Here is a 5,738-nt window from a genome sequence, read left to right as displayed (position 1 = left end):
TTTCTGGAAGGGAAACTACCTGAACCAAAGGAGAGCGTAGGAAAAGAAGCCAGAGAAGCCGGCGCCCGCGCGCCCGGCGACCGTGCGCCTGGTTCTCTCCGCCAGGTGGCGGTGTTTGGCTTTTCCCCCGGCCTCGGGATCGGGTCCCCAGAGGCCCGAGCCGCAGAGGCCGCTCTAGCCGGCCGGCTCGGGCTCTGTGGTTCCGGGCGGAAGTGAGGCGCAGAGCGGAACGGCCTCTGGTGACATTTTCTTGGGGCGGCGCGGACGACTGAAGGGACTTGGTAGTGGAGGCTCCAGAGGCGGCGAGGTTCACTTTAGTCCTGGCAAGTGCCGTGGCCGCGACTCTCTGCTTGCTACTGGGGTTTGTGCCGAGGAGGAGAAGGCGGCAGTGGCCTTAGCGTCCCAAGTCACCGCGGCCGGGAAAGTCCCGGCCGTGGGGTCGGTGCGTGCCCCGACGGGGCGCGCGGAGCGGGTGAGGTGCGGACTCTCAGCGGAGCACAGGTGAGGCGGGAAGGGGCGCAGGGCCGCGGCCTGGGTACTGGTCGAGCTGCAGGGCCCGGGCTGTCTCCAGGGAGGGGTCCGGGCGAGTCGGAGGGGTGCGGGCCGCAGGTGAGGGATCTGCGGTCTAGTCGCTGGGGTCCAAATGGGCCCGGTTGGTGGGCGCCGGGGGTTCGCACCCAGACTTAGCGGGAGGCGCGGCCTTGGTGGGCGCTGACAGCTGAACAGCTCCGACCTCCTTGCTCGCCCGCCGCGGCTAGTGACCCTCGCGTCCTCCGGGTGCAGCTGAGTTGGCGCCCTCCTTCACCCCCTAGTTGCTGGGCCTGCTCGAAACGAGTCTTTTTCTGCCGGGACTAAGTGGAGGCAGGGGGTGCCGCAGCCCCCGGGGCGCACGGGGAGCGGCTTCGTCGCCCTGGAGTTATCTTCTAGCGACTTTCCGGCACCCTTGTCCCGCGGGGGAAGCAGTGGCTGCAACTCCGGGAGCCGGGGTGGTGGTAGTGATGCTGGGGTCTGGCGCCTACATCTGCCGCCACGGCTGCTGCCTTGGCCCTTGGAGGAGGTAGAACAGGCTTTCTTAGGCTTAGCGCCGGTTGCATCTAGAAGCTTTCCGCCTTCGGTCCTCCAACGCCTCCCGTCAAGGGGAGCGATGTTGTCAGTCTCTAGAATTGACCTCTTTAGGAGAGTTTGTTAACTTTATTTAAAAACCGGCGAGTATGTGTACTGATGAGCCCTGGATTAAAGACTGTTGCCTTCCCTGAATCTTCCCCAGAGAGTTCTTTTTCCCAGGAGCACTTCGTACTTTGTTTTTTATAGCACAAACCTTAGTGTATAGTGCTAGCAGCCCCTATCGGAACTGCTTGTCATTCACTTTTAAATTGTCCTGCTCTGTTACAAAAGAGATGCTCACTGGTTGAGGGAAAGAACGTGTGTATTAGTCTTCCCACAATCTGGGTCCCAGATTGTTCACCGCTTGAGCAGTTTGTGCTTGGATGGGTTTTTCAGGTGTTTTTTTTTTTTTTTGCGGGATCTCTTGCTTTCTGAATCCTTCCACCCAACAGAATGGAAATCCCACTAATGATGCTTTGTCCAGGTAGGGGCTCTTAATTACAAATACATCTGGCAGTTTTGCTTAGATTATTATTATGTAGTATCATTAGCACATGCTAACAGTTTAAATCACTCCCTTTCTTCTCTTGGGATATTTTAAGAATGGAGGCTATTGACGTTCTAATGTGGTTTTGCTGACCCTGGCAATCCGGATTCCTTCAGTAATCAGAGCGTTGCGTTTTGGTTTAACAAGCATTTTTAGAGGGCTGCAATTGATACATATTACCTGATGTCTTGAGGAATCACATCACTAACCATTTTTTAAATAGGAAGTAAAATACTTTGACTTAATAATATGCTCAGTACAATGCCGAGTAGAGTGCTTTGTGCAACTGTAGGTACCCAGTTAATATAAAATTATGAATTAAATTTAAAATCAGGAAACCAAAATGGAATTGACTGCAATGCTTGCTGCTTTAAAAATAACCTTTATGGAATTTTATGCACTTCCATTAAATGTGAAATAAAAATATTTCTTAGACACTTCTAAATCGTTTTACTTTAAATGCTTTTGGGGCCAGGTGTGGTGGCTCACGCCTGGAATCCTAGCACTCTGAGAGGATGAGGTGGTGGAGTGCCTGAGCTCAGGGTTGGTGGAGACTCTGTCTCTAAAAATAGGCATTGTGGTGGGTGCCTGTAGATCCCAGCTACTCTGGAGGCTGAGGCAAGAGAATTGCTTGAGCCCAAGAATTTGGGGTTGCTATGAGCTATGACGCCATAGCACCCTACCGAGGGCGACAAAGTGAAACTCTGTCTCAAAAAAAAGAAAAAAGCTTTTTGGTACTAATGTAATCTTAAAACTTAAAACCACATCTTTTTTGTAATGTTTACATGTTATAGATGTAAACTTAAATATAATCTGAAAGGCAGGGAAAAATGTCAAGGTAATTTACACCTGAAGGGCCAGCTAAATGAGATTTCTTTCTTTTTTTTTTTTTTTTTGAGACAGAGTTTTACTGTGTCATACTCTGTAGGGTGCAGTGGCGTCTCAACTCACAGCAACCTCAAATACTTAGGCTTAAGCAATTCTCTTGCCTCAGCCTTCCAAGTAGCTGGGACTACAGGCACCCGCCACAACATCTGGCTATTTTTCTGTTGCAGTTGTCATTGTTGTTAGCTAGCCTGAGCTGGGTTCGAACCCACCATCCTTGGTATATGTGGCCGACACAGTAACCACTGTGCTACGGGCGCCTAGCCTAAATGAGTTTTCTTTTTTTCTTTTTATTTTTTTGAGACAAATCTTTAAGCTGTCGCCCTAGGCAGAGTGCTATGGTATCACAGCTCACAGCAACTCCTGGGCTTAAGCGATTCTTTTGCCTTAGCCTCCCAAGTAGCTGGGACTACTGGTGCCCGCCAGAAGGCCCAACTCTTTTTTGGTTGTAGTTGTCATTGTTGTTTGGCAGACCTGGGCTGGATTCCAACCCGCCAGCTCTGGCATATGTGGCTGCTGCCTTAGCTGTTTCAACTACAGGTGCTGAGCCTAAAATGAGATTTCTTATTGGGAAAAAATTTCTTATCTGATACTTTTTTTAGTGGAACACGAGATAGACTGGATTTTGGAGCTGGAAATTTTTCCCATTGTTAGCTGCTGGTTAAATTCACGGGATAGTTTTTACTAATTCAGTTTATTTTACTCTTAAACATGCCTTTATGTGGGAATAGTTATAATGCTCCTTGTTTTATAGTCTTCATGATTAATTCAAAACTCAAATATTAAAGACAAATTCAGCTTTATGTTCTTTGCCCAATTCAATCTTGGCTGGCAAAGTCAGAAAGCAGGAGGTTGCTTTTTTCTTGGGTCTGTAGCAGGATTTAGGTTCTAATTTAATTCAATTCTATTAGAACTGAATGCTCAATATATATCCTGCAAAGGTTTTTTGCTCCTAATACAGTAGCATTGGTATTTAAAGTCTTTTTACGGCTTGTCTAGTGACTTCAGTGAGCTTATGTAGTTACTTGTTATTTAAAGGAGCTATTTTGCTAGGATTCCTAGTCTTGTGGTTTTGTTTTGTCATGTGCATGAGTAGACTTGATATGTAGCCAATTTGAGTATTTTTCCCCCCATCTCTTTAAAGTTTAGAACTGGTATATGCTAGAGAACTAAACTTTACATTCTGTGGCTTTGGTAGATCTTTCTGATTTTCCTGCATGTAACCAAGGATATGAAAATAATGTAGTCAAGTTTGCTGAATTGACAGTACTTGAGGAAACCTATAAAAGATGAAAAATTTGTTTGTTTGTTTCTTTTTTTTGCAGTTTTGGCCAGGGCCGGGCTTGAACTCTCCACCTTGGTATATAGGGCCAGCGCCCTACTCCTTTGAGCCAGCTGAAAAATGTTGTGTGTTTTTTTTTTTTTTTTAAGCATACTGATTTCACCATTTTTTTATGTTAGGAAAGAGTTTGGGAGCAAATAGTTTCTTATGTAGCTGTAATTATATAGGCAAAATGAAGTGGACATATAATTTGAATAAAAAGTTGTGAGGGAGAAAAAGCTATTGAGAAAACTCAGATGACAAAATATTCATGTGGAGCCTCTTTATTCTCATAACACTAATTTACTATTTATTGTGTGCCAGCAGTGCTGAGTAAGACCAAAACGTTCTCCTGGTGCTCAAGAAACTTAACATTTGAGGTTTGAGATGGATTTCCAGGTGAGCATTCCAGGCTAGGCAACAATGAGTTTTCACAGGGATGGATAGGGTGGATGCAGGTAGGGCCAAATTGTGAGGGTACCTTAATCTGCTGATGGTTTATGAATTTTTCTTCTTTTGAGGAAGAAAAAAACTCAGGTAGTTATAAAGGATGCGATAGGCGTTCCTTTTTAAAGTTTCTTCTTTATTCATCCTGTTAAGTGAGCAGAAATTGTATTGGTTTTATTTATTTGGGTTTGGTTTATTTTATTTCCTTGGTCATCAGATTAAATTTGATAGCCCTTTCCTTTTCTTTCCTTCAGAGTAAATTTGATAGTCCTTGTCCTTTTCCTTTTTTTTTGAGACAGTCTTACTCCATTGCCCCAGGGTAGAGTGCTCCAGCATTTTAGCTCACAGCAGCCTCAAAACTCCTAAGTTCAGGTGATTCTTCTGCCTCAGCTTCCTGAGTAGCTGGGATTACAGGCGTCAGCCATGACACCTAGCTAATTTTTTTGTTTTTAGTAGAAACGGGGTCTTGCTCTTGATCAGGTTGGTCTGGAATTTCTGAGGTCAAGTGATCCACCCACCTGGGCCTCCCAGAGTGGTAGGATTACAGGAGTGAGCCACTGCCAGGCTTTTTTTCCCTTTTCTTCCCTTTCCTATCTCTGGCCTACACTAGAGTGCCATGGTATCAGCCTAGTTTACAGGAATCTCAGACTCGGCGGTGCAAGTGATCCTTCTGCCATCGCTTACAAGTAGCTAGGACTATAGGTTCCTGCCACAATGCTTGGCTAATTTTTTTTTTTTTTTTTAATAGTGATGGAGTCTCATGCTTGCTCACTCTTGCTCACTCAAACTTCTAAGCTCAATCCATCCTCTTGCCTCGGCCTCCAAAACTGCTAGGATTACAGATGTGAGCCATTGCACCTGGAGGATAACTATTTTTCCTTAGTTGTCAAATTATAGTCTTGAATTTAAGTTCAACTGTTGTCACGAAACTTTTCTAAATCCTTTTAGCCTTTATTTGTACCTCTTCTTACTTTTTCAGAATTCATATGTGAGTCAACTTAAGGGAAAGAAGCATTGTTTTTTGCCTCTGTGTGGGCAGCTTCTCTCAGCAGAACTAGGATTGATGTTCAGTCAGTCAGTTTTCACACTCAGCCTACAGGGCCTTGTGGTAAGGAAGGAGCAGGGTGAAACTAAAAATTATCTTGCTTGTTTCTGTTCACTTCTATATTTCTGAACTGCTGGGAGAGGAAGTGTGTGTTGTATATATTAGGCAAATTTATCAGAACATAGTGGCAGCTGATAATAGAAAATATTATTTAAAAATGGTTAAAAATAACCAATATGACTTATATTTGATTATTTGGTTGTTTTTTTTTTTGAGACAGTCTAATGCTGTTGCCTCAGGCTAGAGTGCCTTTGTCCTAGCTCACAGCAACCTCAAACTTTTGGGTTCAAGTGATCTTACTGTCTCACCCTCCCAAGTAGCTGGAACTA

The 5,738-nt window shown here is 45.0% G+C and overlaps 1 protein-coding gene across 2 annotated transcripts in view; it reads left to right on the top strand.

Annotated features, from left to right (window-relative positions):
• Positions 1-200: 200 nt before the first annotated feature.
• CUNH18orf25 (chromosome unknown C18orf25 homolog) overlaps positions 201-5,738 on the top strand; it is an 86,306-nt gene continuing 80,768 nt past the window's right edge. For both annotated transcript variants that reach the window (XM_003784726.3, XM_023510247.1), the window contains exon 1: positions 201-501. The gene's annotated coding sequence lies outside the window, so the exon portion shown is untranslated. The remainder of the gene's footprint in view (positions 502-5,738) is intronic.

Source organism: Otolemur garnettii, unplaced genomic scaffold (genome assembly GCF_000181295.1).
Source record: "Otolemur garnettii isolate 467f Iridium unplaced genomic scaffold, OtoGar3 scaffold00012, whole genome shotgun sequence".
Taxonomy (NCBI): Eukaryota; Metazoa; Chordata; class Mammalia; order Primates; family Galagidae; genus Otolemur; species Otolemur garnettii.
This window is presented reverse-complemented; position numbering and strand designations above follow the sequence as displayed.